The following is a 22,514-nucleotide window of genomic DNA, read 5'->3' as shown; positions in this document are numbered from 1 at the left end:
TTTAAAAATATTAAAAGCAATTTTAACATATTAAAGGAAATACAGAATACAAGAATGTATAATATTGAATGAAGATGTTGAAGTTTTGTAATAAAATGTAAAATTTGATTATAAAAAAAAAAAACATATTAATGGAGGTTTTATTGATTGGGTTACATCTATTTTAACTGTTTTCTCACTTAGGTCTCTTTCACATGGACACCTTCCCTTGCGATCAGCAGGGGCTCCATAAGCTGATCCCTACTGATCAGAGTGCAGGCAGATGACAGGTCCACAGGGTTGCTGTTAGAAATCACAGGGCCACATACAGCCTACCTGACAGGGCCCCCTCCCGGGTGGAAGTGACTGAGGACATAGATGAATGAATTGGAAGCGCTCTGAGGCTTCTTGCTCATTTACAAACTGAAGCATAGTGAACACAGTTTACTATGCTTCTGTGATGAATGGACATAGGAGTGATTGTTACCGATATTTGTCCCATTCCATATGAAGGACATCACCGATATTGGCAAAGTGACCACTGAGGCCTACAACAGCTGAAGAACTCTGTAGCTCCAGGTCACTCTACAAAAAAGGATCTGCATCTCTAGGTCACTTAAGAATATGAAGACTCAAAGAGAATGTGAGGAGATACGGAGGGCTCATCAGTCGGGTGGGTGGAATGAGAACCGTTCAGAGCCTACAGGACAGGACAGAATATTAAAGAGGAAGAATTTAATGAACACGAGGGAGGCATAGATAGTTAATTTGTAGGGTTGATGGAATGAGAACAGTTCATACAAACTCCCCCTACAGGACAGAATATGAAAGATTCATAACTACAATATGGACCTGTATCTCCAGGTCCTTTAGGAAATGTAAAGCCGAAGGAGGAAGAGGAGGAAAAGCGGAACTTCCCTTTTTAGGTGATGTTTTGCTCTAAGATTGGGCAGCACAGAGGCTTAGTAGTTAGTACTTTTGCCTTGCAACATTGGGGTGTTTGATTCATATCCTGACCAGAATACTGTCTGCATGGAGTCTGCATGTTCTCCCTGTGTTTGTGTGGGTTTCCTCTTACAGCCTAAAGACATGCTGGTAGGTTAAATGGGTCAATTCACTGTGCCCAAGATGCCTGCTTCACCTCCTAAGCGCTTTGTATACATCACTGATTTATCCCCCGCTCAGCGGGGGCAGGTCATAAAGGACAGAGGCCGCATATGGGCAGCACAGATGCTTAGTTGTTAGCCGGGGGTCCATAGCCCTAATCCTGACCTGGACACTATCTGCATGGAGTTTGCATGTTCTCCCTGTGCTTGCGTGGGTTTCCTCTGGGTACTCCGGTTTCCTCCCACACTCCAAAGACATGCTACTTCGCGTTGGTGGTGTAGCGGTGAGCATAGCTGCTTTCCAAGCAGTTGACCCGGGTTCAATTCCCGGCCAACGCAATCTCACAAGATGGCTGCCTCACCTGGTAAGTGTCACCCACTCCCCCATTCCCATCATATCTGTATATACAATGTTCTCTACAGTACTGTGCAAAAGTTTTTAGCCAGGAATTAAAAAAATGCTGTAACCATAGGGGCCATGTGATCCTTTCCTGACTATGTCCTTGTTGAGATCACTATGAACCTACCATAGGGGCCATGTGATCCTTTCCTGGTTATGTCCTGGTTGGAGATCACTATAAACCTACAATAGGGTCCATGTGATCCCTTCCTGGTCGTCTTGGTCGGAGATCACTATGGACCTAACATAAGGGCCATGTACTCCCCACCTGGCTATGTCCTGGTCGGAAAGCACAGTGGACCAAACATAGGGTATATGTGATCCCTTCCTGCCTATGTCCTGGTCGGAGAGCACTATGAACCTACCATAGGTGCCATGTGATCCCTTCCTGGCTATGTCCTGGTCGGAGATCACTATAAACCTACCATAGGGTCCATGTGAGTCCTTCATGGCTATGTCCTGGTCGGAGATTACTATGAACCTACCATAGGGGCCATGTGAGTCCTTCCTGGCTATGTCCTGGTTGAAGATCACTATAAACCTATCATGGGGTCCTTGTGATCCCTTCCTGTCTATGTCCTGGTCAAAGATTACTTTGAATCTACCATAGGGGCCATGAGATATAAGCGAAAAGCTATGGGGTCAGAGACAGAGTGTGGACATGATACTAGAAATGGTCAGAGACAGTGCGGACATGAGACAAGAGATGGTCAGAGGCTGCAGACATACTACAGGAGATGGTCAGAGACTGCGAACATGACACAAAAGATAGTCAGAGACTGCAGACATACTACAGGAGATGGTCAGAGGCTGCAGACATACTACAGGAGATGGTCAGAGACTGCGAACATGACACAAAAGATAGTCAGAGACTGCAGACATAGTACAGGAGATGGTTAGAGGCTGCAAACATACTACAGGAGACAGTCTGAGACTGCAGATATAGTACAGTAGATGGTCAGAGACTGCAGACAAGAAACAACAAAAGACCCAGGCACATAGATGTATCCAAGGTAATTAAAATGAGAGTAAAACTGTTGTAATTTTCCGTTCCCTGCTCCCAAACTCAAAAGACCAGATGAGTAAACCAACAGCGCAGTTCCAGTAGAATAATAAAAAAAAAGTGATTTAAAAATGACAATCTTTAATTCCAAATGGAAAAAGATCATGTACCAGAGACAATGTATTGAAAATTTCAAACAGGGAAACCAAGGGGAGGGAGGGAATGTGCCCTGTGAGCACTGACTCACGACTTCCGTGTGTTCTCTTTAGAGCCGAAAAGGTGGAAAGTTGTCTCAAACCCTGGGGCTTATAGAGAGTAGCGGTGTTCTCAATGGGTAAATACACAGCTCCCAACCATTCCAGGCAAAGCCAGATGGAAGTGGGCTGTGTCAAGTCCCGGGGATCCTGGAGGGGACAGGGAGCCCCAGGGGAGGACACAAAATACCGGAGCTCGATGGATCAATGTGGGGCTATACGGTCCAGGTATGGAGCGCAGCAGAGACAGGGAGAGATGCAGAGCTGCCAAATCCATGCACGAGTTGACAGCTGCAATTGCCAAACGGTATCAAGCCAGTCACCGATCACAAGGCAATGAGGAAGAGATGAAAGGAAGAGGAAGATGTCAGATGCCGGAGCTCAATCACAGAGGGACTACATGTTTCAGAGATTAACCCCTTTGTCAGGTCACGTGATCAGAGGCAGCAGAAGCAGAGACTTAAATAGGGGTACTAGAGGGTGGGACATTCCAGCAGTCCCACGCAGATTACCGTTTAACAATCCAACATTGGAGAACAATGCAAACAATTCTAACAATAAGAACATTTTAACAATGCTCAAATGTAAATAATAGTGATAAAAGTCACATGATAAATAAAAACGTAACAATCTGATTAAATGAAATATAATGGCCAAAAATTATGCTAAAATATGTAAACCAATAATACCAAAGTATCAAGTCATCATATGAACCAAGAAAGAAACTTCGACAATACAACAATATAACAAGCAATAAAAAAAATTATAAAATGTATTAATTATGTGATTAGTTAAAATGAATAAAAATGAATCAATATATATATATAAAATGTATATAGTAACTCAAGGGAAGAAATGTGTCCAGATCTCATTCCATAACAGTATGAATATTTGAGGTTCTCGTTTAATCCATAGAGAGAAAGGGAATTTAATTCATAAATCCACATGGATTCTCTTTTACACAACAACATGAATCTTTCGTTATCTGTGAGAGACCCCTTTGGTATGTGCTCAATAGCTAGCACTGTCAAAACTTTGTAGTTCTCATAAAAAATAGAAAAATGGCACAATACACTGTATTCTCCTTTTCCTTTAATATTGGACCGATGGTGTTCCCTCACTCTGGTACGTATCGTTCGGCCCACATAAACTAGGTTACAGGGACATTTCAAAACATATATCACAAATTGAATGTATTGGCAGGTAATACAACCTCTTATTTTTGCACTGAAAGATGCCCACCCGATTATCAAAATAACCTCTTATCTCTGTCGATTTTTTGGACATGGTTTTTGGGATGCTGGGTGCCACAATATTTTTCAAAGTCCGAGCCCTTCGGAAAAGACCACTTGGGGTGCATCAGAAAGATGAGGATCCAAAGTGGGGTCAGACCGGAGGATATGGCAGTGTTTCTTCACAACACTGGTAATCGCTCTAAAGTTACTATGAAAACCCTGTAATAAATCTTGCACCCTTAGATGGAGGCGTTTTCTTGGGTCTATTCCTGGGATGGCTCTGCAAACAGGATTCATAGGCCTCTGTGAGGAGGTCTTGAGGGTATCCTTTTTCTTTGAATTTTTCAGTCAATGTATGGCTTTGAAGCATGTAGTCCTAAGGGTTAGAACAATTCCTTTTAAGCGGAAAAAAATGGCTTTTTGGAATATTTTCTTTCCACGCTGGGTGGTGGCAACTAGCATAATGGAGATAAGAGTTGCCACCAACTGGCTTGGAATGATTTCTGGTGATGATGGAACCAACATCATGCGATAACTCCAGATCTAGAAAAATCAACCGATCCGAATCGATCACATGGGTGGACCTCAGTCCTAGGTCATTAATGTTGCATTGAGTAACAAAGGACAAAAACAGTTCCCTGTCACCATCCCATATAAGGAGCACATCATCAATGTACCTTCTACAATTGATAATATGTCTAAGGAAGTGATTATTATGCCAAATAAAATGCTCATCCCACAGCCCCATGGTGATGTTCACATAACATGGGGCAAAACTAGCACCCATTTCCATGCCCCTAGTCTGCAAGTAGAATTTGTCCTGAAAAGAAAAATAGTTGAGTTCTAAACAAAACCTAGTGCCCTCCACCAAAAATTGAGTCTGTCGGGAGTTAATGTGTGCCTCTGTAGCTAAAAAACAATTCAGGCCCCATTCACACCTGAGCGTTTTGTAGCTTGAAGCTAGAGCTGCACAATTAATCGTTAAAAAATCGTGATCTCTCCTACAGAGGTTGCCGATTCTTTCATATAAACAAGTGGAGAAACTATCTGCTTACTCAGCTGTCAAAAGAAAACATCTGGGCAGTCTGACAAGTTTTTTTTAACTTGCAACATTGTAGCTAAGCTTCCTTCTTAGATCAAAGGGATAGAACTTTTGTGTAAATAAATAATCTGGGCAGACTGCCAAGTTTTCAACAACCTGTAAATGCAGGAAGTTTAACCACTTGAAGTCTAAATCTTTTTCTGACACTTCTTTCTTAAAGCGGAGCTCCACCCTAAAGTGGAGCTTCCGCTCATTGGAACCCTCCCCCCTTTGGCGCCACAATTGCCACCTTTCAGGGGGGAGGGGGTGCAGGTACCTGTACAGTACAGGTATCTGCACCCACTTCCGGCATAGATATCTGCAGAAGCTACGCCCCTTTCCACAGAATCGACACCACTTTCCGAAGGTCCCCCCGCTGTCTGCTGGGAAAGAGACAGCGGGGACCATCCTTATTGCGCAGCGCGACTCGCGCATGCGCAGTAGGGAACCGGGAAATGAAGCCGCAAGGCTCCACTTCCTGATTCCCATACCCAAGATGGTGGCGGCAGCACCCGAGAGACGATCGAGAGATCGGCTTCGGGTGCCAACATCGCGGGCGCGCTGGGCGGGTAAGTGTCCTTATTTTAAAAGTCAGCAGCTGCAGTATTTGTAGCTGCTGGCTTTAAAAACAAAACAAAAAAAACGGCGGACTCCCGCTTTAAGTTAAAATCAATATTTTTTGCTAGAAAATTACTTGGAACCTCCAAACGTTATATATATTTTTGCAGATACCCTAGAGAATAAAATGGCAATTGCTGTAATATTTTATCTCACACTGTATTTGCCCAGCGGGCTTTCAAATGCAATTTTTGGGGAAAAAATTCACTTCAATGAATAAAAAAAACAGTAAAGTTAGCCAATTTTTTTTGTTTTAATGTGAAAGATGATGTTACGCCGTGAGAATCATGAGAGAATCATGAACTATCTTGTAAGCAAAAAATCATGATTCTCATTTTAGCCAGAATCGTGCAGCTCTACTTGAAGCCTGAATCTACAGATTGCTGGAGGGGAAAAAATCAATTATTCTGTATGGAGATGGTTCACATCTCCACTCCAAAAGCTCAAACAAGTTCTGGAACTTTTTTTTGGCAGATTACAGGCATTTTTCTGCTTTTTACATTGGTGACCTTTTGACCTGTAAAAAAAATGCGGTAAAATTGCCCAACTTTATACCTTGTGTGGTGTGAATGAGGCCTTAATGCCCTGCGGCCCACTTCATGGGGAAAGGAAGTGTAAAGTGAGCATACATCCCTTGGTTTCACTGTTTGGAATTTTCGATACATTGTCTCTGGTACATGATCTTTCTAGAATTAAAGATTGTCACTTTTAAATCTATTTGTAATTCTTTTATTTATTCTACTGGAACTGGGCTTTCTATGTTGATACATTAGAGTGCAGACATACTACAGGAGATGGTCAGAGAATGCAGACATGATAGAGGAGATGGTCAGAGACTGCGGACATGATACAAGAGATGGTCAGAGACTGTAGACATATTACAGGAGATGGTCAGAGACTGCAGACATGGAATACGAGATGACCAGAGGCTGCAGACATAATTCAGGAGATGACCAGAGACTGCAAACATACTACAGGAGATGGTCAGCAACTGCAAACTTAGTGCAAGAGACAGTTAGAGACTACAGACATAGTACAGGAGACACTCAGAGACTGCAGACATGCTAAAAGAGATGGTCAGAGACTGCAGATATACTACAGGAGATGGTCAGAGACTGCAGACATGATACAGGAGATGGACAGAGACTGGTTTGTTCCCCCATTAAGGAGATTGGTCTTTATTTCCTGTCAGGACAGGAAGTGAGGGGAATTCTCAGCAGCGGGACCCCCTTGAAGTATTATGTCTATAAAGGTGACCCCCGGAGGGCGGATTTATAGGACGGTAAAACTATTTCGGTGGTGGAGGGTGTGGCTTGGACTCCGGTGAGGGGAATTCTGGGAGAATTGTGTGTGGTGTGACTTTAGTTCTCCAATGATCTTATCACTTCCTGTCCCAGTGACAACCACTCTCAACCCCCCGCCTGTTGTCACACAGACAGGAAGTGAGGGGAAATCTCCACAGAGGGATCACAAGAATAAAAAATAAACTGGAACAAATTTTAAAACAATTCCTAATTAAATCCAAAAAGAATGACATGCATCTGTGTCATCTCTATCATCCGATAAAATAATGAACACAGAACAACGAACCAACCCACCTCCGAGGTGACCGGCCAGCCTCCTGCCACCCAGAATCGAGTGACTGGCATTTGTCAGGGCTTATCGCTGCCAGGCACGCTCTGACAGCAAAAGGCGGGAAAGCGTGGCCACTCAATCAAACAAAAAGAGCGAGGGCACTGAGAGGGGGCACCTGTGCGGGCTCGCTCCCGAGTCCCGCTGCTGCATCCATCGACACAGACAGCGGGACTCGGCCCCACCTCCCCCGCTTCCGTGTCACAGGATTTAATTGACAGCAGAAGGAGCCAATGCCTCCTGCTGCTATCAATCAAAAATTCCAGTATATATCCCATAGTTTGTAGATTCTCTAACTTTTGTGCAAACCAATCAATATATGCTTATTGGGATTTTTTTGTTTTACCAAAAATATGTAACACAATACATAATGGCCCAAATTTCCAAAGAAATTTTATTTTTTTATTGGCTATGTTTTATAACAGAAAATAAAACATATTGTTTTTTTTTTTCAAAATTGTCGACCTTTTTTTGTTGAGAGCACAAAAAATAAAAAATCCAGTGGTGATAAAATACCACCAAAAGAAAGCTCTATTTGTGGGGGAAAAAAATGATATCAATTTAATTTGGGTACAGTGTTGCATGACCGCGCAATTGTCAGTTAAAGTAACACAGTGGCGTGTAGCAAAAAATGTCCTGGTCATGAAGGGGGGTAAATCTTCCGGTCAAGTGGTTAAAAAAAAAAAAATTTTTTAAAAAAACTGTAAACTCTATTGACTGTAATGCTATTGCACATATTAACTGAATATATTATAAACATTAAATATTATTTAAAAAAAACAAAGAAAATATTTTTTTTTCTTTCAGCAGCCTCCGCGTATTCTTATGTGATAGTGCAATAGTACAATATATGCTTAAACTTTATTGTGCTATTATTATTATTATTGCCATGAAATTGGATTTGGGAAGATTTGGTATTGGCATGAAACTGGGGTGGAATTGTGTTGCCAATTTAGAAAAGGCCAGCAGAGGGCACCAAAGAGATAGCGTGAATGAATGTAGTAAAATGTGGAACTGCATAAGAAAGGGAAAGGACTGCATCTCTCAGCCAATACAGCTTGCCGGTAGCGATAGGGGGCTGGGGCTTTAACAGACAGGCGGTGTTCAGAGAAAAACGCAAGTTCAGGTGGATAAACCTCCCTCCCTCACAGCTTTGTTCCGTTTTCGTTCGTTGAAGAAAATTAGAATCGATATTTATCATCGTTTGTCAGCTGACTTAATTTGAATTTCATTTCCGTTTCATTTTCATCACTGAAAACATGCAGCTGACAAAAACTATGATTGAAAATACTTTCGTCTATAAAATTAACACTGTACTACAGTTAGCATTCCCGTAAAATTACTGCACATATATATATATATATATATATCATTTTTTTTTAGCAGAGGCCCTATACAATAAAATGGCAGACATTCCAAAACACTAAAGTTAGCCCAATTTTTTTGTATTCTATCAAAGATGATGTTACACAAAGTAAATAGATTCCCGAACATGTTACACTTCAAAATTGCATCTGCCCGTGGAATGGCGGCAAACTATGGTGTTAAAATTCTCCATAGTCGATGCTTTAAACGCCTTTACAGGTTACCAGTTTAGCATTGCACAGGAAGTCTAGTGAAAGAATTATTGCTCTCACTGTGACGTTCGCGACAATACCTTACACGTGTGGTGCGATCACCGTTTACATATGCGTGTGACAGTAACGTATGCGTTCGAACTTGCACGCAAGCCCGGTGGGACGGGGGGCACTTTTAATTTTTTCTATTTATTTTATAAAAAATTTTATTTTTTTTTAATTTTAAAATTTATTACACTTTTTTTTTTTGTAATAACTGTACAATACTGTCTATAATATTTTTGTCGACTAAATTAATACAATTTTAGTCGACAAAAATAAGACCAAAACTAAAACAATTCAGATGACTAAAATACAACTAAAACTAAAATGACATTTTAATCAAAAGACTACCACTAAAACGAAATTGAATATATATCACGACGGCTAAACCTTAAAGGGGTTGTAAAGGTTCGTTTTTTATTTTCTAAATAGGTTCCTCTAAGCTAGTGCATTGTTGGTTCACTTACCTTTTCCTTCGATTTCCCTTCTAAATGTTTTTTTTCTTTGTTTTCTTTGTCTGAATTTCTCACTTCCTGTTCCTCCTCAGTAAGCTGTTCAGTAAGCTGTTCTGGCTAACCACCAGCTCGGATGATGGTGAGAAGTTTACTGAGGAGAAACAGGAAGTGAGATATTCAGACAAAGAAAAAAAAACATTTAGAAGGGAAATCAAAGGAAAAGGTAAGTGAACCAACAATGCACTAGCTTAGAGGAACCTATGTAGAAAATAAAAAATGAACCTTTACAACCCCTTTAATACCATAAATAATAAAAAAAAATAAAAATAAAAAATAAAAAAAATAATAAACATCTTATTCGATTTTTACTCCAGGAGTAGATAATGTTTGGCAGCCCTAAAGAAATAATACATTAAAATTTAACTACACTGTAAACCCATCAGATTTTAGTCGACTAAAATGAACTGGGGATTTTAGTAGACTAAAATACGACTAAAACTAAAACAACTCAGATGACTAAAATACGACTAAAACTAAAATGCCATTTTAGTCAAAAGACTATAACTAAAACTAAATTTGAAATTCGATGTCAAAATTACCACTGCTGTATTTGCTATCACAAGGGATGAACAACATCCCTTGAGACAGCATGGGCCGTGACAGGTCCTCTTTATGGAGACCCCAAATCTCTCCTCTAGTCTCCCATGCAGCTGATCTGACACAGGTCGGTCTGATCGGCCGCTTTCCTGGCCGCTGGCAACTTCAAACTAGTCCCTGCACTACTTTAGTCCGACTTTGATGTGACTTGAGGTCCCTAGAACTCAAGATTACACAGGCATTGCTTCAAGTCGCATCAAAATCATGGCAAACTCACATTCATACATACACATACTAGGGCCAGTTTAGACAGGAGTCAGTCTTTTTAGGGTTAACACAGGCAGTGCGGGGGTGACCTATCAGGCTGCCACCAGCGAGACCTACCCCAAAGGTGCGCTATTATCAGTTACATTGTCACCAGCTCCCTGGACTACAGAACACCTTCTCTCCATGTTACGGAGATTAGGAGCCTTGTACACACTATGAAAAATTCAGGCGAACGATAGGGCCGGTTTTTCCACAATGTTTCACAGCAAGTCGGAAACGAGGATAGAAACAATGTACGAAAATTCTCGTACGGCAAAGGCTTTTTTCTTTTACCGCTTGCCGACCGTACACAGTACACATACGGCGACAAAGTGGCTCTCCTGTGCAAAAACATGTACCTTTACGTGATTTTGCACTTCCAGTGGAGATACATTTTTGAGTATTTGAAAAATTATTTTTTTTAAATGCTCCTAAACGGAAATGCGGCTAAACGTGACATGTAAATGCAGCAAAACGGACGTTTTTAAACGTCGTTTACTATCTGTCAAGTTAAATCGTTCAGGGGAGGTTGTAAAACGTCCCGTTTACATTAAGCCTAAATATTACATTTTTTGGGGGATTTGGACATCCTAGACTTAGACCAGGACTTGTAGTTTCAAAACAGCTGGAGAGCCGAGGTTCCCTACCCCTGACTTAGACCGTCTCAGATGCTTTTAGCATAGATCGCCACCTATTGGCTGTGAAGGGAACTGCACTGTTCTAGAGCAAGAAAGGATGTTTTTATCATTTTTATTTCTGTCAGATTATTAAAGTGTTTGTTAACCCCCCCCCCCCACAAAAAAAATATATACAGATCCTGGTCCCTTAAAGCAGATTACACAGTACAGTGCTTATGCTGCATAATCTGCCCCCCTCTAAACTGTAAAAAAAAGCTCCCTGAACTTGCCACTTCCTGTATCCACTCTCTATACTGACCACGAAAATCAAGCAATATAAGTGTATTAGAAGAGGGGAGAGACCTCTGTGTCCCGTGATGTACCTCAAAAGAAAAGGATTTTACAGGTAAGCTGTTATAAAAATCCTATTTTCTTTCTCATACATCACGGGACACAGAGACTCAGTAATTACTGATGGGATGTCCAAGAGCAATGCCCTCTGCTGGGCTGTATCTATCACCAGACCCAAATACTCTAGTCTTTTTACTGGTTTTAAAGAAGACTTCTTAAAGTTGAGGACCCAACCTAGGCATTCTAAGTAGTTGATTCTGGTGACCAAATTTTGGTCCAGGCGGGCTACCTACTGGTCTATCAAGAGCAAATCGTCTAGGTATGCTATTATTGTTATACCTTGGGCCCTTAATCGGGCCAGAAGAGGGGCCAAGATCTTTGTAAACACCCAAGGTGCAGTAGCTAGCCCGAAAGGCAGAGCTACAAACTGAAAGTGGCGTTTTTCTACTTCGAAACACAGGAATTTTTGATGAGCGGGGAAAATAGGTACATGCAGGTACGCATCCTTGATGTCTATTGATGCCAGAAGTTCTCCTGCTTGCAGGATGGATACTACCGATCGGATCGATTCCATGCGAAAGGACTGTATCTTTAGAAATCAGTTTAGATCTTTGAGATCTAGAATGGGTCTCCGTTTGGCTTTGGTTTGAATAAAACCCAATTCCCTGCTCTTGCATGGGAACTACCATGATTACTTTTTGCGACAATAGTCGCTCCAAAGCTAGAAAGAGAGACTTCTTTTTCTCTGCGTCTCTGGGTACATTTGATCTGAGGAATTAAGGAGAAGGGAATTCTCGGAATTCTAGTTTGTAACCTAGAGTTATTGTGGAGACCATCCATTTGTCCCGAAATTCCTCCTGTCAGAGCCCTGAGAACTTTAGTAGTCTTCCCCCTGTCATGGTTATGCAATAGTTTGTCTGCTTACCTGTTTCCATGTGTTCATCTAGAGACCAGCCGACCCTCACCTGTCTGCTTTTGTAATCCATCCTCTGGCATGGCTCCACCCTAGCTCCTATCAGGGAGCTCTATATTAACCTGTGCACTGCAGGCCAGCCCTGCTGATCAACCATTGTGTATTCCTTTGTGTGTTTAGCTTCCTGTTACCTGCCGTGTGCTCGTCTGTTGTTCCGTTACCGACTTTGGCGTGTCCTTGACTATCCCTGTTTGCCTGTGATCCTGACCTATTGGTGTGTCCCTGACTATTCCTGTCTGCTTGTGGCCCCGACCTTGGCTTTATCTCTCACTATCCCTATCCTCCTGTTGCCTACTGTGGGTGTGAGCTGGGGGACCTTGGGGGTCACGACCTGGAGCCAGTTGCAGCCAAGTCCATCCTCACCACTAGAGGCACTGGTGAACACCTGCTGGCTCTTAGGCCGCGTACACACGCGCGGACTGTTGGCCCAACTTTGTCCGTCCAACAGTTTGAGCGAACAGTCCGCTCAAACTTAGCATGGACGGACATGGCCACACACGACGAACGAACAGTTTGCTGAAACCGTGCGCGATGACGTGAACGGCACGTACGACGGGACGCAAAATACGACGTCCTATACACTGCATTATAACTTTCGGCTTGAAAATCCTTTCTGAGCCTACACACGGGCGGACTGTTCGTTGAAACAAGGTTTCAGCGGACAGTTTTTCGGAATTTCCGTAAAACCTTGTCCGTCCAACTGTCCGCTGAAACTGTCCGCTGAAAGCCCACACACGAGCGGACTGTCCGCCCAAACACTGTTCAGCGGACAAGGTTGGGCCAACAGTCCGCGCGTGTGTACGCGGCCTTAGGCTCCGCTTCCCAGGGAATCTTACTCTCTAACCCCAGTGGGATCTGTCTCCCGTCCGCAGCAGTCAGCCGTAGGGTCCACAACCTTGCGGTGCACTCCTGATCCCTACGGTGTGCATCTGTCACCTCGCCTCAAGGTGACCTGACACCCCCCCTCGAGTGAGGGGGGGCGCCCTTCATAAGGAGATCGTAGAGTCAACCCCAGGGACAAAATAAGTCCTGGGTGAGAAGGTCTTCAAGACAAAATGCTGAGTTTTAACCTTTGAGCCTGACAGAGGAGGCCGTCGTGACTGCCTGGAGGCTGATGACCCTGGCACTGGAGAAAGCGCCCTTTTAAAGGAGATACGTTTACTCCTTTTCTTGACTGGTAAAAGGGTGCTTTTCCCACTAGAGATCCTTTGGATATAATTGTCCAAATCCTCTCCAAACAGTTTTGCACCACAAAGGGAAATCCCGCCAGGAGTTTCTTACATGGTGATTCGGCTGACCAATTTTTCAGCCATAAGATTCTACGCATGTGCACCAACCCAAGCGTAAGGCGAGAGGTCTGAAGGATAGAATCTCTGATAGCATGAACAGCAAAACACAAAGCCACTGGTAAGTTTTCCAGTAAACCATGAACAGGAAAGGCATGTGCAGTTTGAGGAGGTTTCAGTGAACCCAGAGAAGAAGTGGGTTCTTTAACTGACTCAGGTACGGGTAACTTAAATGTGGAACGGACCAATCCAGCAAGAATTTGCACCAACATCTTCTCATCCTGAGAAGCTGAAGAGGGCCCTTCTCCACTAGATTCCTCAGAAGTGGAATCATCAGTCTCCTCCTGATCCTCTGATTATCCCAGAGTTCCTCACTCTGAGGGTCCTGGGTGACAGAGAGGGGCCTAGTGCGTTTTCTTCCACTGAGTGAAGATGCGATTAAGGCCACTAATCTTTCCTCTAAATCGTTTATGGTTGAGGAAAAAAACTCCTGTGTAATGTATACAGGGGCTGAAGTGCCAGAAGCAGCTGCAGCCCCTGTAAATGGCGGCGGCGAACGGCGGTGGGTGGTGCGGTATGTTACCGCTCTCTGCCCAGGCCTGTCTCAGTCCCCTAATCCGTGGAGGGAGAATCCCAGAAGGAAAAAAAAACCCTTACCTTCATCCTTCCTGGAGCATGGCTGGAGGGCACCAAGCAGACAGATCAGGCATGAAAGGTATGTGCTCTTGACAGCCCCCGGTGGCGACTATAGGCATAGCATACATATACTTAAAAGGAGAAAACCTACTAGAATTAGAAAAATTCTTGAGGAGTCTCCCTTACCTTATCCAGCTGCAGGGTTTGAATAACAGACCCAATCTTCACCTCTCACGGTGGGCTCCGTTAGGAAAAAACCTCCAGAGACTGGGGCCCCCTTGAATAGGGGGATCCGCAAGTTCTGGGCCCGTAAAGCACCCTGCCAGGAATATGGCTAAAAAAAACAAATACTGGGTCCCAGGGACCAGCTCTCTAAAAGGAGAAGCGTTACAGGTAAAACCTAATTTACTCGGACACGAGGCCCGGGTACCATCCAATTCGGTCGGGAAAAGACACTTCGAATGGATCCAGTTCCATAGCTGGCCCCAGTAAAGATATTCCAGCGGAGCTCAGCACAGCACATCTTACTTGTGACCAACACCTAAGACACTGGTGAAAAAACTGAGGTACCTCCAGTAGGGGGAGGGGTTATATGGGGGATTGAACTTCCTGTCTAGGGTGTGCCAGTGTCCAATCACCTAGTGATTCCCTATAACACATCAGTAATTACTGAGTCTCTGTGTCCCGTGATGTACGAGAAAGAAAAAAACCTGCAAAGACAATAGCATTCACTGGTGCACTGTCCATCTTCACATAGTTACACCAGTCCATCCAGTTCAACCTGAGTGAGTGTCTACAATTGTCCCTATCCCTGTACATTGCACACTCACATCAGTCCCTACCCTCAAGGAGCCCACAATCCAAGGTCCCCATTCATATACTAGGGTCCAATTTTGGACAGAAGCCAATTAATCTACCTGCATGTCTTTGGAGTGTGGGAGGAAACCAGAGTACCCGGAGGAAACCCACGCAGGCACAGGGAGAACATGCAAACTCCAGGCAGGTAGTGTCGTGGTTGGGATTCAAACCAGTGACCCTTCTTACTGCTAGGCGAGAGTGCTAACCACTACACCACTGTGTCACCTGGTCTTCTTTCCGGGTTCGTGGCCTGCAGCTACATGAGTGGCCGAGGTACGATGACGCCACCGCCATTTACCGCCTAGGCTCTGAAGGTCAGGCACTGTATGCCAGATCTTCAGAGCGCATGCTCCGGTGATATCACCAGCTGCATGCACTCTGAATATCTTCTAAACAGTGCAAGTTTAGAAGACATTCACTATACCTACAGGTAAGCCTTATTATAGTTATTATGGTGTAACAGAGTTTACTACCCCTTTAAGGAGTCACAGGAACAGCAATGGAAGGAGAATCTCCCAACAGGGGCAAACGATCTGTTGACAATTGTCATCTGTGGGCTAACTTTAAGATTTCTGCTCACACCCTGTTGTGTGTCTAGGACAGGAAGTGAGGGGAATCTTCCCAGCATGGACAGCGACAGTAATGAAAATAAGACAGATGTTCTAACATTTCCCCAGTCAAAACAAAGGAAAAAAGGTTTTGGCTGGAGTTCTACTTTAAGAGCAATTAGAGGGAACAGAACCTGAGGTTTCCATACCTTGCATGTGCTATTTGCTGGGACACTTGTAACCATCTCTTTCAGCATCTCTGAGGTCTTTAAAGATCTGCTTCAGTTATTTCCTTTGTCAAAAGCCAGTTACCTTACAGATCCCTAAAACAACGAGAGGAGACATTTTAGTAACGAAACCATCAGAAATAAGAGATAAACGTCTACAACAACAAAAAAGCGTTCCCGCACACAGGACGGTAACGGTAACCCCACCACAGCTTACAGAGCATCTTCACCAAGATATTACAATATAATGCATTACAGTTCACCAGATGTGGCGACTGCTTTTGTTTAGGATTATTTCCCTTTAATTTCACTGGGTGATCCTGCCAGTAACAAAATTCCTGTCTTAGGGTGACTACACCCCCTGAGCTGTATCTTGGAGGAGCAGCGTTGTCACCCCAGGCTCCTCCCCACTCCTCATCTCCATTACACAGGGGATAGTGTTCTGTAGTCTACAGAAGAGAACTGCAAAGGCTGATAGTGCTGTTTAACCGTTTCCCGTCTGCACTATAGCGGTTTTACTGCTACAGGGCAGCATCTGTGTGCTGGATCATGTGTTATATATATATATATATATATATATATATATATATACTGTATATATAAAATATATTGTATATGCATGATCCAACACTTCTGGGTAGGATGCACGCCACTGGCGGCTCGCTTCCACTGTGATTACACACAGCAGAAGCTGATTGGTGGGTGCATGGTACCCAATGTCCACCGGCACCCTCCAAACGTTTGGCAGAGCGGTGGTCTGCCTATGTAATCAAGGCAGATCGCCGTTCTGACAAGAGGGAAGGGATGGAGTTTGTGTCTCTACAAAGCAGGGTATACCTTCCATCTATTCCCCTTGTAAAAGCACCACACACCGTATAGTAAAACACTCTGACCACTCCTGCTGTTAACCCCTTCCATGAAAGAGTCATTAGTACAGTAACAGTGCATATTTTTAGCACTGATCACTGTATTGGTGTCACTGGTCCCCAAAAAAGTCTCAAAAAGTATCAGTCGGTGTCAGAATGTCCGCAGTCCCGATATAAGTCGCTGATTGCTGCCATTACTAGTAAAAAATTAAAAAAAATAAAATAAAATAAAAAATGTCCTATAGTTTGTAGGCGCTATAACTTTTATGCAAACCAATCAATATATGCTTAGTGCTTTTTGCATTTTGCAGATTTGCACTACAGTCCATTTAACATGGTGTCCTATGGAACACGTTCTGCAGTGCAAATCAGCAAAAAGCACTAAAAATGCCACGGGTGTGAACCAGGACTTATTTGAAAAAAAAATTTAAGAAAAATATGTAGGAGAATACATATTGGCTTGTTTTTTTGTTTTTTTTTTTGTTTTGTATTTTAATTATTGTTTTATAGCAGAAAGTAAATATTATTATTATTTTTTTTTTCAAAGTTGTCGGTTTATAGCGCAAAAAAATAAAAAACACAGAGGCAATCAAATACCACCAAAAGAAAGCTCTATTTGAGGGGGGAAAAAAATGGGGATTTTATTTGGGTACAGTGTCGCAAGGCTGCGCAATTGTCAGTTAACGTATCACAGTGCCGTATCGCAAAAAATGGCCTGGTTATGAAGGGGGGTAAAATGTCGGCAAGCTCAAGTGGTTAAGCTATATTTTCAGTGCACACTGCATTTCTGGTAGGATCAACAGATAGTATTCTGTACTTGCATAAAGAACTAGTAAAGCTGCAATAGGTTACGCTTGTTGTTAACCTTTAAATTAGGGATCTGCAAACTTTTCCGTACAAGGGGCACAGTGTGTACTTTACAAAGATTGGAGGGCCAAGAAAAAAATATTTGTTATAAATAAATAAAATTCAAATGAATGAATATGTTTTACTTGGAGCTTTTTTGTATTCAGCAGAGAGAAAAAAAAACTGCAGGGACCCTGAAGGAGGGACCCTGGTGGCAGACTCTTATGTAAAGGAGGACTCTGATCTGGACAATGATGTAAGGGGGGAGGGGGACTTAGATGTAAGAGGAGACTGTGAAGAAGTACTTTAATGTAACAGGGGACATGATGAATACTCTCATATATGAGTGGACTCTGATGGGGACTCTCATGTAAGGAGGGCTCTGATCTGGACACTGATGTTTTCTGATTGGGTCTTTTGTGAGGACTCTCATGTACAAGGGGACTTTGATAGAGACACTCATGTAAGAAGGAACTCTGATGGAGAAACACATGTAAGGGGAACCCTGATGAGGACTTTCTTGTAAGGGGGGACTCGGATGAATACTCTCATGTAAGGGGGGGCCTCTGATCTGGACCCTGGTTGGGGGGTGGGCTCTGATGAGGTCTCCCGTAAGGACTCTCATATAAGAGGGGACTTTGATAGAGACACTCATGTAAGAAGGAACTCTGATGGAGAAACACATGTAAGGGGGGCCCTGATGAGGACTTTCATGTAAGGGGGGACTCAGGTGAATACTCCCATGTAAGGGGGGGATTGGATCTGAACCCCCCGGTGTGTGTTTGGGGGGGACTCTGATGGAGTCTCTTAAAGGGCCTCTCATGTAATAGGGAACGTTGATGGGGACTCTCATGTAGGAGGGGCCTCTCATGTAAGAGGGGACTCTCATGAAGGAGGGGACTCTAATGGGAAAACACATTTAAGGGGGGCTCTGATTAGGACTCTCATTCAAGGATGGACTCTGATGTAGGGGGAACTCAGGTGAGGACTCTCCTTTAAGGGGGGACTCTGATGTAAGGGAGAGTATTAATGGGTTGGTTGTTAGGACACCGGCAGTCCTAGCAACCGATAGCAGTACAATGACAGGGCAGCCAGGGGATGATGGGGAGAAGCAGAAGACCTGTGTGAGGGGCCACTGACCCTAGCTGTGGGCCAGATTAAACTCTTCAGTGGGCCGGATTCAGCCCGCAGGCCGTGGTTTGGAGATCCCTGATATCTAAGGTTGGCCTCACACCACCTCATTGCAGTAACACCTTCTGCAGCACAATGCTCCCCACTGTAACACACAACCCTATGTTGTGATTGGTTGCATCTAAGAAAGGTGAGGATGTGTTATTTTGTCCAATCAGGAGCATAGCCGCTCTCATTGGTTCAACTTTACAAATAAAATGAACCAGGCTAGAAATGTGAGAATTGCCATTTCAGTGTTGTTTTGTTTGTTTGTTTTTTGTAGTGAACTGAGAGGTTCTTATTATTATCCGGAAATTACCAAAATAGCAAAACGACGACCTTCACAAACAATCCAGCTTCTGTCCTTCTATCCTGACAGCTCCACTTTTACCACTGATCGCCTATTCCATTGATTTCACTTCATTTCTAACCTTTCTTTTTTTAAAGGGCCTGCAGACATGGTTTGGTGTTTTTACTCACACTTTTTTGTTTTTTTTTCTTTTTTTCATTTTTCGATTTTTGTTGTGTCTATTTTTTTTCCATTTTTGTTGTGTCTTTTTTTATTTTTTCAATGCTATCAATTTTGTTTTTTAACTTTGCAGCTTTATAAATACACAGGAAAAGAAATGGTGGTGGTGAAGATTGGGGGGGGGGGGGGGGGTAGAAGGGGATGCTGTTGTAAATGGAGAGGGGAGAGAATAGTGACACTGAGAGGTAATTTGGGGGGGGGGGGGGGTTGGGCTGAGGATGGATCTTAGGTAATTGTAGGATAAAAGGGTAAAAGGGGACATGGGGGGACCTAGGATAGAAGGGGACACCGATGTCACTGATGGTGTGGTTAGAAAGGGAAGTCGGTGGTAGTTGGTAAAGGAAATGGCTATGAAGGAATTGGAGGGGGTAGAACGGGACAGAAAAGGGGCAGTAATTGAAGGAGGGGGGGTAGAAGAGGAAACTTTAATTGTAGGGGTGTAGAAAGGGATACGGGATATTTATGCAATTGGCTGTGTGTGTAGAAGGGGACACTAAGGTAGTTGAGGGGGATATATAGGGACACTGAGGTAATTAGAAGGTGGGGTAGTTGGAAAAAGGGGGTACCATGAAGTAATGAGGGGGGGTAGTAAAGGGGGCACTGAGGTAACTGGAAAAAGGGGGTCGTGTTGGGAGTAGAAAGGAGGGCACTTAGGTAATTATTGTGGGGGGGTAGTAAGGGACACTGAGATAATGGGGGGGGGGGATATTATAAGAGACACTGAGGTAATTGGAGGGGTATTATAAGAGACACTGAGGTAATTGGGGGGGAGGGATATTATAAGAGACACTGAGGTAATTGTGGGGGGTATTATAAGAGACACTGAGATAATTGGGGGGTATTATAAGAGACACTGAGGTAATGGGGGGGGGGGATATTATAAGAGACACTGAGGTAATGGGGGGGGGATATTATAAGAGATACTGAGGTAATTGTGGGGGGGGGGTATTATAAGAGACACTGAGGTAATTGGGGGGGGGGATATTATAAAAGACACTGAAGTAAATGTGGGGGGGGGGGATATTATAAGAGACACTGAGGTAATTGTAGGGGGTATTATAAAAGACACTGAGGTAATGGGGGGGGGGATATTATAAAAGATACTGAAGTAATTGTGTGGGGGGGTTGGTATTATAAAAGACACTGAGGTAATTGTGTGGGGGGGGGATATTATAAGAGACACTGAGGTAATTGGGGGGGGGGGGATATTATAAGAGACACCGAGGTAATTGTGCGGGGGGGGGTATATTAAGAGACACTGAGGTAATTGGGGGGGGGGGGATATTATAAAAGACACTGAGGTAATGGGGGGGGGGGGGTATTATAAGAGACACTGAGGTAATTTGGGGGTAGGGATATTACAAGAGACGCTGAGGTAATTGGGGGGGGGGGGATATTATAAGAGACACCGAGGTAATTGTGCGGGGGGGGGGGGGGTATAGTAAGAGACACTGAGGTAATTGGGGGGAGGATATTATAAAAATAGTAAAAAGGTATTCCTGCGCCAAAATGAAAAAAATTATTTGTGGAATGGGGTACTGCTGCACTCACTGGAGGGAAATGTCTGAACCCGAAAAGAGAGATTGGTACAAGGATAGTGGTGCGCTGTACTAGAGGATATGTAAATTTACAATAGTTGTGTATTGTGTAAACATGTAGAGATAAAATCCTAGTAAAACCAACAAGGTGGCCAAAGTAAGTATAGTTAATAGTTAAAAGTGTATATACAGGTAAGTGAATGGCGGCTAGTAGTACATCAGATATATGACAAAAGTAAAATGTAATAACGTAATTATCATATAGTCTCTTGGATCAGTAATTTGGCATACACATCAATACACACAGGTAAAAATAATTCATAAAAAATGGTGATATTATATGGAGATAATAGAAGGTGCAAAAATTTATATTTAAAATTAAATTAAAATACGTAAAGAGTAATAAAATTTGTTGAAAAAAAAAAAACGACAAAGTGCAGTAGTGCTGAGGGCTGAATCCAAGTGGAAGAAAGCACAATTTGAACAATCGTCTAGGTCGACGGAAGGGTATTTATATCAAATGTCCATATAAAGGTGCATATAGTGAAGTAAAGTGCTAACTATACACAATCGCATAAGGTGCAAGCGAGCCGTGTAGAGACTATATCATAAGTCGCATAGAACATACATAAACTTAAAATAAAAAAATCGCATGAGATGAAATAAACTACAGGTGAAAATAAAGTGCTAGGTGTTCTTCAATGTAATGGGTGGTGATTAAGGTGATCCAACGGAGTTCAGTGGGGTGACGTAATTTTCCGTGTGATCCTAGATGATCAATTTATGGATGTCCCCTTACCTTACTGCTGTAAGGTTACAGCATATATTGAGTATATCTTTAGGTGTCCCTGGAGGTCTTTTCCCTTTATGGATCCTAATATGGCAATTCCTGTTTGGCGTCCCTCTCTTGCACCCTATATGGTGCGTGGCCTCTTTGAGAGTCACTTTGGGGTATTCGCCATAGGTGGTCTCCTGCCGAGTATGTAGGATTAAAGCATAAAGGAAGGATGCCCTATAGCAGTGATGGCGAACCTTGGCACTCCAGATGTTTTGGAACTACATTTCCCATGATGCTCGTGCACTCTTCAGTGTAGGTGAGCATCATGGAAAATGTAGTTCCAAAACATCTGGGGTGCCAAGGTTCACCATCACTGCCCTATAGTGTAGTATTTTAAAAAAGTGCAATATTTGAAGGCAATGTAAAAACGAGCAGCGAGCTCCACCAGCGTCACTTCCGGTAGCAGTATTCCCAGTTATAAAAGACACTGAGGTAATTGGGGGGGGGGGAATATTATAAGAAACACTGAGGTAATTGGGGGGGGGGGGATATTATAAGAGACACTGAGGTAATTGGGGGGTATAGTAAGAGACACTGAGGTAATGGGGGGGGGATATTATAAGAGACACTGGGGTAATTGGGGGGGATATAAAAGACACTGAGGTAATTGGGGGGGGGGTATTATAAGAGACACCGAGGTAATTGTGCGGGGGAGGATATTATAAGAGGCACTGAGGTAATTGGGAGGGGGGGGGATATTATAATAGACACTGAGGTCATGGGGGGGGATATTATAAAAGACACTGAAGTAATTGTGTGGGGGGGGGGATATTATAAGAAACACTGAGGTAATTTGGGGGTGGGTATTAGAAGATACACCGAGGTAATTGTGCGGGGGGGGTATAGTAAGACACACTGAGGTAATTGGGGGGGGGGATATTATAAGAGACACTGAGGTAATTTGGGGGGGGATATTATAAGAGACGCTGAGGTAATTGGGGGGGGG

General features: G+C 43.2%; 1 non-coding gene across 1 annotated transcript; it reads left to right on the top strand.

Moving 5' to 3' along the window:
* The first annotated feature begins 1,352 nt into the window (after positions 1 to 1,352).
* TRNAG-UCC (transfer RNA glycine (anticodon UCC)) lies at positions 1,353 to 1,424 on the top strand. The gene has a single exon. It is a non-coding gene; the product is annotated as a tRNA-Gly (tRNA).
* The last annotated feature ends 21,090 nt before the right edge of the window (positions 1,425 to 22,514 follow it).

The sequence above is a fragment of the Lithobates pipiens genome, unplaced genomic scaffold (genome assembly GCF_037356315.1).
Source record: "Lithobates pipiens isolate NorthernLeopardFrog02 unplaced genomic scaffold, aLitPip1_a1.2 Scaffold_28, whole genome shotgun sequence".
Lineage (NCBI taxonomy): Eukaryota > Metazoa > Chordata > Amphibia > Anura > Ranidae > Lithobates > Lithobates pipiens.
The sequence above is the reverse complement of the archived record's forward strand: the minus strand, read 5'-3'. Positions and strand labels throughout refer to the sequence as shown.